The sequence below is a fragment of the Mirounga angustirostris genome, unplaced genomic scaffold (assembly GCF_029215605.1).
Source record: "Mirounga angustirostris isolate CCGP_5_RB_7025 unplaced genomic scaffold, mMirAng1.0.hap1 SCAF_6, whole genome shotgun sequence".
In the NCBI taxonomy this organism is placed as follows: domain Eukaryota; kingdom Metazoa; phylum Chordata; class Mammalia; order Carnivora; family Phocidae; genus Mirounga; species Mirounga angustirostris.
In genome coordinates, this window is record NW_026991714.1 from 99,763,679 (window position 1) to 99,775,314 (window position 11,636).

The 11,636-nt window shown below is 43.4% G+C and overlaps 1 long non-coding RNA gene and 1 other non-coding gene across 2 annotated transcripts; one reads left to right on the plus strand and one right to left on the minus strand.

Moving 5' to 3' along the window:
- Positions 1 to 2: 2 nt before the first annotated feature.
- LOC135364770 (uncharacterized) lies at positions 3 to 9,662 on the plus strand. Its single transcript, XR_010412465.1, has 2 exons — positions 3 to 162; positions 5,650 to 9,662. It is a non-coding gene; the product is annotated as an uncharacterized LOC135364770 (long non-coding RNA).
- LOC123847211 (U6 spliceosomal RNA) lies at positions 6,394 to 6,502 on the minus strand. Its single transcript, XR_006791461.1, has one exon. It is a non-coding gene; the product is annotated as a U6 spliceosomal RNA (small nuclear RNA).
- Positions 9,663 to 11,636: the final 1,974 nt, after the last annotated feature.

Consider the following 11,636-nt stretch of genomic DNA (forward strand, 5'->3'; position numbering starts at 1 on the left):
TACGGAGAGCACGACGCGCGAGACGTGGCAGCGCCGCGGCTCCGGGGGCAGGGCAGGAGCCTGGAAGTTTCGCAGTGCACCTGGACGCTCGGGATCGCCGCTTCTAGTCCGACTGCCGTCGCAGACGAGCTGGCAAAATCCGGAGCGGCGACAGGTGGCTAGGTAGGTCCTCGGACAGAAGAGTTGCCCCAACAGCCCTCCACCTAGGGTGGATCCCGGAAAGCCTTTGCTTCCAGTCACAGTTCGCTGGGATAGCCTATGTTTTGGAAGAACAGCTAATATTCATTGAGCACTTACGTTCCAGGCAGTGCAGAGTATTTTGCATGCATGCCTCCCCGTATTTGGCCTTGATTACAGCCCTTATGAAGCGGATACTGTTATTTTCCCCGTTTTGCAAATGAGAGAACCAAGGTTCAGAATAGCCCAAGCTCACAGGCTAGGAAGTGGCAGAGCAGCACGTTGGCTCCTACTCTGCCGTCCTTCCCAAGCATTTTCTCATTTAATTCTGAAGACAGCCCTACGAGATTGGTATTATTACTCTTAGTTTACAGATAGGAAAACTAAGTCAAGTGATAAGATGAATGATGTTTTTGGATAGTAAGACCCAATATCATAAACATTTCAGTTCTCCTTAAGTACAATTATAAATTTAACATAATTCCCATAAAAAAAAACTAATAGGATTAATAGGTTTTGTGTGTGTGTTTTAAACTACCCTGTTTGGGGGCGCCTGGGTCGCTCAGTCGTTGGGCGTCTGCCTTCGGCTCAGGTCATGATCCCAGCGTCCTGGGATGGAGGTCCTGGGATGGAGCCCCACATCGGGGCTCCCTGCTCAGCGGGGAGTCTGCTTGTCCCTCTGTCCCTCCCCCCTGCTCGTTCACTCTCTCTCTCTCATAAATAAATAAAATCTTTTTTTTTTAAGATTTTATTTATTTATTTGACAGAGAGAGCGAACACAAGCAGGGGGAGAAGCAGGCTTCCCGCCGAGCAGGGAACCCGATGCGGGGCTCCATGCGGGGCTCCATGCGGCGCTCGATCCCAGGACCCTGGGATCATGACCTGAGCCGAAGGCAGATGCTTATAACAGCTGAGCCACCCAGGCACCCCTAAATAAAGTCTTTAAAGAAAGCACTTTGGTACTAGTGCATGAAAAGCCAAACAAACCAATTAGAACGAAATACAGAAATAGACCCAAATATGTGCAGAAATAAGATTTAAGTGACATCTGGCAACTGCAGTAATACTCAGAGGGAGCTGGATGGACAAGCTCACTACTTTCCCCCCTCTTTTAATCCTGTGAGTCTTCTGCATTGAGTTTGAATCTTGTCCAGACACAGAAAGCCATGGTCTGACGCTCCTCCCCAGCTCTGGGTAAACCAGGAGAACTGTGTCCATAGGGCTTGGACCCCCCAGTGTGTGTACCCTGGAGGCATGGGGCTGCCCTAGCAAAAGCTGTTGCATTGGATTACTGGCCCTGTTAGAAGGCTGGCTGCAAGAGGTCGGGGTGGGGAGTCCCAAACCACAAGGATGGCTTGGGGGGCTCAGGAGGAAGGACGGAGCACATAGGAAAATTATCAGGAGAGCTGCAAACTCTCCTTACCAAGTGGGCAGCCTTGAGCAAGTTGACAGATGCCCCAGGCCACAGGGTACCCAACTCAAAAATGAGTGAAAGAAGGATGTTGTACATGTAAGCAATTTTTCCAGAGTATGTTTTCAATAAATGTTTCAATTATATGTTTAAAAATAAATACTAAAAGGGTTGAGACAATAGGTAGTCAAAAACAAAACAAAACGAAAACCTAGGGGCGCCTGGGTGGCTCAGTCAGTTAAGCATCCAACTCTTGATCTCAGCTCAGGTCTTAATCTCAGGGTCATGAGTTCAAGCCTCACGTTGGGCTCCATGCTGGGCATGGAGCCTACTTAAAAACAAACAAACAAAAATATTGCCTAAACACTTAAGCAAAACATTTAGTTGTATTTGACTGGAAGACTGTTTGAGCCCAGCCTTGCTTTCAAACATAACCATGTGTTTTCTTTTCGGGGTTTTCTATATTGATGTGTCTGGTTGTTTTGGTTTTTTTGTTTGTTTGTTTTTTGTCTGTTATGTCTTCATCAAAATAAGAAAGTAAACCTGTAATTCCTAACTGAAAAAAGAAAAGATTGACGCATTCAACTACAGAAAAATAGGAAAGTTTTATATGACTATAGGCTGACATAACAGTGATGACACCATAAACCCAAAAGACAGCAAGTTGGGAAAAAATATGCATAATCACATCACAAGTGAAAGGTTAGTATGAAAAATACTAACTTGTTAGAAAGATAGGCAAGGAGGGGCACCTTGGCGGCTCTGTCGGTTGAGCGTTTGACTCTTGGTTTGGGCTCAGGTCATAATCTGGGGTCGCGGGATCAAGCCCTGCATCGGGCTCTGTACTTGGTTCGAGTCTGCTTGGAATTCTCCCTCTCTCCCTCTCCATCTGGCCCTCCCCCTGCTGACACACACTCTCTCTCTCCAAAATAAATAAATCTCAAAAAAATTTTTAGAAATATAGGCAAAGAATAGGACCAGACAATTCACAGGAAAGAAATATAAATGGGTCTTTTAGGATAATAAACCAAAAATAGAAACAGAGGAATTTTATGTAATTATCCCCACTCTGTTCTTACTCCCCTACACATGCTCAATACTATTAGGTAGACAGGACTCAGAAGCTAAAATAGAGATTGAAAGACATGTGTCAGTCATGGCTCTCCAGAGAAACAGAACCAGTAGTATATGTATATATACACACATACATATACATATATATATGGATATGTGTGTGTGTGTGTGTATACACACATAAATACATATATATGAGGAGATTTATTAGAGGACTTGGCTGACATGGTTATGGAAGCCAAGATATCCCAGATCTGCCATCTCAAGCTGGAGAACCAGGAAAGTTGGTGGTATGATTCAGTCCAAGCCTGAAGGCCTTGGAGTGAGAATTAGGGGGCTGCTGGTGTATGCCCTGGTGTCTGAAGTCCCTAGAACCAGGAGCTCTGATGTCTGAGGGTAGGAAAGGTGGATGACCCAGCTCAAGAAGAGAGAAAGAGAATTTGCCCTTCCTTTGCATTTTTGGCCGATTTGAATCCTCAAGGGATTGGGTGATGCCCACCCACACTGGTGAGGACAGATCTCTTTACTCAGTCTACTGAATCAAATGCTAATCTCTTCCAGAAACACTCTCACAGACACACCCAGAAATATTTTGCCACCTACCTGGGCATCCCTTAGTCCAGTCAAGTTGGTATGTAAAATAAACCATCCCAGCATCTATTGGAATTGTCAACGTGGAGATAACGCGTGAGCCTGATAAATGCAGTTTTGGGGAATGGGTGCTGGACTGGAATGACCTAATGAGAGACAAGGAGAGGAAGAAATGGGGCAATGACCCTGGACAATGCCATTAGAAATGTGGCTGTGAAGGAGAGGAGAGACCGGGGATCCAAAAAGGCATAGATGATGAAAATTAATATTCTTTTCTGCTCAGTGGTAAAAACTGGAATACCATCTGTGTCAATATTTAAACGTTGGTTCAAATCTTGAGAAAATAAACATTTGACCTTTGTCATCTGGAGGATTTCATATAATGTTGATTAGAAAAATCATCCTGAAAAGCAGTCTATTTTATTTTATTTTATTTTATTTTATTTTTTTATTTTTTTATTTTTTTAGAGTGGGAAAGAGGAGGGGCAGAGGGAGAGAGAGAATATTAAGTGGGCTCAGAGCAGAGCCTGGATGCAGGGCTCAATCTCAGACCCTGAGATCATGACCTGAGCTGAAATCAAGAGTCAGACACTTCACTGACTAAGCCAAACAGGCACCCCAAAAAGCAATCTATTTTAAAATTTGAGGAGATGAAGTGTTAAAATTTCCAAATGTTTCCCCTTTGACATCATCTAGAGGCAATTAGAAAAACATTTACTTCTTAAAATAACTGTATGTTCCCCAGTTTACAAAGGAGTGGGAAAGGGCATTTAACTTGAAGTCCTTTCCTGAAATATGTTTTTATAAATTACTGTATATCTAGGTTCTAATTGACTTGGTCATTATAGTTACACAAACATAAGTTTTACCTTAGATTTCCCCCTGGCCAGGGAATCCTTCCAAAACTGAATGGGTTTTGGAGTCAGAAAAATCACTAAAAGAGAACTATTTTTTTCTATTGTATTTTTATTCCAAATAAACTCCATGTCCTTCTGAATGGTATATTACTTTCTTCATCCCTTGTTATATCCTTGTAAGAGTTGAGGAACCTGATAAGCAAAAATGCCCCTTCCCTTACTCTTTCGAAGATGACTCAGGGAAAAAAAGGCAAATCAGAGCTCCCTGGTTCTTCAGTGAAATTATCTTCAACTCCCCAAAAAACTAGATCAAGGCATATACACTGTGATGGAGATTTTCAAGCCTTTTTTGTCCTGTTTGTATTAAGAATAATGCCTTATCTTTGTACCAGTGATTTTACATAATATCATTTCATTCCAATCAAATATAGCACTCTCAAAAAGAAAACAAAAATGGGCAAAGGGCTTGAACAGATCTGTAAATGGCCAAGAAACATGAAAAGATGCCCAACATCGTTAATCATCAGATAAATGCAAATCAAACTGACATAAGATACCATCTCACCCATTAGGATGGCTAGACTGAAAAACAAAACAGAGGGGCGCCTGGGTGGCTCAGTTGGTTAAGCGGCTGCCTTTGGCTCAGGTCATGATCCCAGGGTCCTGGGATTGAGCCCCGCGTCGGGCTCCCTGCTCGGTGGAGAGTCTGCTTCTCTCTCTCCCTCTGCCTGCCTCTCTGCCTACTTGTGCTCTCTCTCTATCTCTCTGTCAAATAAATGAAATCTTTGGGAAAAAAAATTAAAAACAAAAAAACAAAACAGAAACAGAAAATAAGTGTTGGCAAGGAGGTGGAGATATCGGAACCCTTGGGCACTGCTGGTGGGATGCAAAATGGTGCGGCTACTGTAGAAAACAGCATGTGGGTAGCTCACGAAGTTGGAAATAGAATTACCAGGATGCCTGGGTGGGTCAGTCAGTTTAGCGTCTGCCTTCCACTCAGGTCATGATCTCAGGGTCCTGGGATCGAGTCCCACATCGGGCTCCTTGCTCCATGGGGAGCCTGCTTCTCCCTCTGCTTGCCGCTCCCCCTGCTTGTGCTCGCTCGCTCTCTCTCATAAATAAATAAATAAATAAAATCTTTTAAAAAAATAGAATTACTATCTGATCTAGCAATTCCATTTCTTTGGTATATATCCCAAAGAATTGAAAGCATGTCTCAAAGAGATTTTTGTACACCCATGTTCACAGGAGAATTATGAACAGTAGTCAAAAGGTGAAAGTAACCCAGGTGTCCATCAACAGATAAATGAATAAACAAAATGTGGTATGTACAAACAATGGATATTGTTCAGCCTTAAAAGGGAAGGAAATCTGGGGCGCCTGGGTGGCTCAGTTGGTTAAGCAACTGCCTTCGGCTCAGGTCATGATCCTGGAGTCCCGGGATCGAGTCCCGCATCAGACTCCATGCTCAGCGGGGAGTCTGCTTCTCCCTCTGATCCTCCCCCTCTCATGCTCTCTGTCTCCCATTCTCTCTCTCAGATAAAATAAATTAAAAAAAAAAAAAAAAGGGAAGGAAATCAGACACATGCTACAACATGAATGAACCTTGAGGACATGCTAACTGAAATAAGCTAGTCACAAAAAGGTAAATACTATATGATTCCATTTATATATGAGGTACCTGGAGTAGTCATATTCATAGAGACAGAAAATAGAATGGTAGTTGCCAGGGGCTTGGGGGAGGGGGAATAGGGAGTTGTTTAATGATTACAAAGTTTAAGTTTTGCAAGATAAAAAAAAATTCTGGAGATGTTTTCCTTAACATTGTGAATGTACTTAACATTATTGAACTGTACGCTTAAAAAATGGTTAAGATGATAAGTTTCTAAGTGGTAAAATACGTGTATTTTACCACATTTAAAAAGGTGATTTTTTTTTTAAGTTTTATTTAACTAATGTCTACACCTAATGTGGGGCTCAGACTCAGACCCGAGATCAAGAGTCGCATGCTCCTCTGACTGAGACGACCAGGTGCCTCTAAAAAAATTTTTTTTTTTTTTAAAGATTTTATTTTTATTTATTTGACAGAGAGAGACACAGCGAGAGAGGGAACACAAACGGGGAGTGGGAGAGGGAGAAGCAGACTCCCTGCCGAACAGGGAGCCCGATGCGGGACTCGATCCAGGGACTCCAGGATCATGACCTGAGCCGAAGGCAGTCGCTTAACCAACTGAGCCACCCAGGCGTCCCTAAAAAAATTTTTTTTAATGCACATGTTTCATTTGGTGCCTCCAGCGTTTTCAGAATTTGCTTGTCATCCTTGTGCAGGGGCCATGCTAATCTTCTCTGTCTTCCGTTCCAATTTTAATGTATGTGCTGCCGAAGTGAGCACGGAACCTCCCGCATCTTCAGCTTTCTGTGCCTGGTCCGTTTGGGCATCTCCATTTTCTGCAGGGTTATTCCCATCCTCGCCAGGATTGGCTTTCCCTTTTTTCTCTTTGGGTCCCTTCTTTCCCTTCTTTGAAGGACGCTTTCCAGGTGTAGGTTCTGGCTTTGGAAGAGCAGGTTTAGAGTTGGAGGCATCAGGATGAACTCATGTTTAGCTTAATACACAGATGGCTGTACATGGAAATATTTATAGATATATGTATATACACAGGTTGGTATACACACATATATTTCCTTGCTCTGTCAACTGAGAGGACCTAGAAGCAACAGCAACTCAGTAGCAGTGAGCACACCTAGTACCCAGATCTTGGCTTCTAATACCATCATTCTCCAATAAAAGGAACCAAGGCTCCTTGGAGAAATGGCTGATTCTAGGGCTGGGGCAGGGAATACACAAAAATAAAATTAAAAGGCAACCTATGGAATGGGAGAAATATTTGCCAATCATATATCCGATAAGGGATTAAAATATATAAAGAACTCATACAACTCAATAGCAAAAAACCAATCTGATTAAAAAATGGGCAGTGGATCTGAACAGACATGATTCCAAAGAAGACATACAGATGGCCAACAGGTACAACATCACTAGTCGTCAGGGAAATGTAAAACCATAATGAGATTAGTAGAATGGATTTTATCCATTTTTAGATAGATATTATCAAAAAGACAAGAGATAACAAGCGTTGGTGAGGATGTGGAGAAAAGGGCACCCTTGTACACTGTTGGTGGGAATGAAAACAATATGGAGGTTCCTCAAAAAATAAAAAACAGAACTATCATATGATCCAGCTATTCCATTTCTGGTGTATCCAAAGAAGATAAAAACACAATCTTAAAGAGATATCTGCAATCCCATGTTCACTGCAGCATTATTCACAATAGCCAAGATATGGAAACCACCTAAGTGCCCATCAATTGTTGAATGGATAAAGAAGATGTGATATGAATACACAGTGAAATATTCGTCAGCCATGAGAAAGAAGGAAATCCTGCTACTTGTGACAACATGGATGAATTGGAGATATTATGCTGAGTGAAATAAACCAGAAAAAGATAAATACTGTATGATATCACTCATATATAGAATCCAAAAGAGCCAAACTTCTAGAAACAGAGTAGAGTGGTGGTTACCAGGGGCAGAGGGGTGGGGAAATAGGGAGATACTGGTCAAAGGGTACAAACTTCCAGTTATAAGATAAATACGTTCTGGGGATCTAAGGTAGAGCATGGTGATTATAGTTAATAACACTGTATTTTATACTTGAAAGTTGCTAAGAGAGTAGATCTTAAATGTTCTCACCACAAAAAAGAAATGGTGACCATGTGAGGTGACGTGATGGAGGTGTGAGCTGACGCAGCAATGGTGATCATTTTATACTGCATAAGTATATCTCATCAACATACTGTACACCTGAAACTTACAGTGTTATCTGTCCATGTTCTCTCAACCAAACTGGGAAAAGAAAAAGATTGAAAGAGAGAGAATAAAAGGGAGAGGAAGGGAGAAATACGTGATGGTATTTATGTATTTATGCTAAATGATTACTATTTATAGGGATGTATAAAAGAACATTTTTTGAAAATGGGCTCTGGAATCAGACTGCCTGGGTTTGAATCCCGGTTCCTCCACTTAACTCATTCTGTAACTTCGGATAACTTATGTAATCTTAATATGCCTAAAATGGATAATGATAGTGTCTACCTCATTATGGTGTCTCTGGTGGCTAGTACAGATCCTGGCATATAGGATGTGTCTGATGAAGTTTGTTCAATAACTGACAGAGTGGATGAACTAATGACTTTTAGGAAGATTAAATAAGATTATATAATTTTAGTTCGCTGGCACAATCCAAACATTGATTAAAAGTTTCAGCCTTAGGATCCCTTCCTTTGCACGGGCTGTTCCGTCTGTCTGGAACACCTTTCCATCTCTTCTGTGCCTTGTTGCTCAAGACCCAGGTCAAGCAAACTCCCCCTAGTCAGCCTTTTCCAGGTGGCCCCTTCTCGTATTGTCCCTCGACTTCTTTTCTACCATTAAAGCACCTCTGAGGTTGGTTTACACTGATTTTTGTTTTTTTCATGATGGCTTTATTGAGATGTAATTCACGTATAATAAAATTCACCCATTTGCAGTGTACAATTCAGTGATGTTCAGTATGTGCATAGAGTTGGGCAGTCATCACCCCAATTTTAGAATATTTTCACCATCCCCCGAAGAAACCCCATACCCATTAGCCCCACTCCCCCTCACTCCAGCCTCTGGCAAGCACTAGTGTACTTTCTGTCCCGATGGATTTTTCTATTCTAGACTTTCATGTAATGGACTCATACAAAACATGGCCTTTGTGTCTGGCTTCTCTGACTCAGCACCATGTTTTCTAGGTTCATCCAAGTTGTAGCATGTGCCCGTAGTTCGTTCCTTTTCGTGGCTGAATAATACCTACTTCGTGGTTATACCACATTTTACTTACCCACTCATCATTTGATGGACGTTTGGGGTATTTACACTTTTTGGCTATCATGAATAATGCTGCTATGAACATAGGTACAAATTTTGTATGGACACATCTCTCTTGGTATATGCCTAGGGGTGGAATCGCTAGGTGATCTGGTAACACTATGTTGAACTTCTTGAGAAACTGCCTGTTTTCCAAGGTGGCTGCGCCATTTTGCATTCCCACCAGCAGTGTATGAGGAGGTCCAATTTCTCCATGTCTACGATCATTTTTTTAGTGTACCACCGTACCAGGGAACTTCCTGATGGCACAGAGTGTGAAATTGTGGTTTTCTGTCACCCCAGCTCTCAGCCCAGTGCCAGTCACAGAGAGAAACTTTGTCCCCACCTCTTCCCTGCTGCACAGGACTATAGCAGAGTCATAAAGACAGGATATCTGCCATGTTAAAATAGATGCTCAAGGTAGGAGTGGACTACTTTATTACACAAAATGCGGACACTGAGAAGTAAAAAGATCTGCCCGATGTCACACAGAGCCAGAGCCACAACTCAGGACTCAGGACTGGCGGCACGGAGCTCTTTCCTACCGTGCTCCACGAACTGCCTCTGAATTTACTCCAACACCAGAGGAGAATCAACTTTGGCTCCAGGGATCTGGTGCCAAAGCCCTAGGATGGAAGCCACAGATAGCAAATTGCCCTGCAATAGCATGTTTCTCTTCAAAATGCCTGGAAAGCCCACATTCAAAAACCACAGCATGTCTGTGTCTTTGAACCTATGAGTAACCTTGTGATTATTCACCCTCCAGTACAATTGAAGCTGCACGTCCCTGCGCAGAGTCTGCGCTGTGGCTTTAGGGCCCCTGGGCACAGGCTGCGTCCCCGGGGGCTGCCGGAGCCTCCGTGTGGAAGGCCATGCGTCACTCCACGATGGTGCCCTCTCAGACCCTCTGTGGAAGCGGGCAGGCACCAGCTGCTGGCTATCAACTGGAGTTGTACAACGACGCCGTCATGTTTCTGTCTGCAAAGGCGTTCCGAGAAGCATCAGGGTGTTCCTGAACTCCCGCTATGGACTCAGTGCTGTGCTGAGTGACAAGGCATAAACGTGGCCTCTGCCTATGAGGAGCTGGCAGGCTGTTTAGGGATCCCAGCTCCGTGCTCGCCATGTATTTTAACGAGCTAGGAGGAGAGACAGGGATGCTAGGGAGGTAGACCTGAAGCAGGAATGCGGGACAGCAATGCCATTGGCCTCGACAGGGAGGGAGCAGAGGGGCAGGCCAGGGCAGGATGGCCCCAGGTGCACGGGGCCAGCAGTGAGGAGCCGCACGCCCCGCTGGAACATCCACACTACTGCTCTAAGGTGGAGGTGCGGGTATCAGCTGGAAGAGGCCTTCCGGGGCACTGAGGTCAAGCCCCTTATTTCCCAAGAATGGAAGTTGTGCATGGAAGGTGACCCAGCCCGTGAGTCTCTTGAGACCCCCTGACAAAGTGCAGCCAGTATTATGTGGCTTGCCAGGTGAAAGAGGAGACCAGCTTGGCACTGGGGAGAGCCATGGGGCTGGGATGGTGTCACATTCCCAGCTCTTGGCAAAGGGCTGGGCCCAAGGCGCTTAGAGGCCTCAGGCAGGTCACGTGGCCTCCCTAGTTCCATGTTGCGAGGGAATTAAATGTGATGAAGTATATAAAGCATATAGAACAGGGCCTGATACTTATTTCGTAAGTACTCACAAATGGGAGCTATTTTAAAAAAAATTTTTTAAAGTAATCTCTGCACCCAATGTGGGGCTCAAACTCACAACCCTGAGATCAAGACACATGCTCTATTGATTGAGCCAGCCAGGTGCCCCCCAGATGGGAGCAATTTTTGTTGCTACTGTTGCTGTTGTAATTGTTTGCTGATTATCGCACGCTGATTGTATTACAACTTGCCGAGAACTCTTTCGCTAATTTGGGAGATTTATGACTAGAGCAATGGTTTCAAACATCGAGGTATGTTAGAATTACCTGAGGGGAACTGGTTCAAAATTAGATTTCAGGGCCTAGCCCCTCCCAGTTCTAATTCAGTAGGAGATATATATATATATATATATATATAGGAGATACATATATATATGTGTGTGTGTGCGTATGTGTATATATATATGTATATATATATATAATAAATATAAAGTGTTGTCTGTATCTACCATGTTATCTATATATGTTATCTGTCATATATAATATGTATATTATATATATTGTATGTATTTACTTATTTTTTATAACTATCTCAGGTGATTCAGTGCTGGTGGCTCAAGGACCACAGGGAGAGAGGCTGCCTTGCGGACCCTGCTTCTTCCACGCTTATCTCTACGTTCCCACCCCCTGAGATAATCCTTGTTAACTGTGGTTGGTTTTGTTTGTTTCCAGAAATTGTCTATGCCCTTACAAGCATATCCTCTAATACATCTCTTTTCCCCCATGCTCACTTTGTGAAAAACACAAATAGGATCACAGGATAGAGCGGGGATTGGCAAATGTTTTCAGTAACATGTCGAACAGTAAATATTTTCGGCTTTGCTGGCCCTGTGGTCTCTGTCCCAACTACCAACTGCCCATTGTAGCTTGAAGGCAGCCACAAC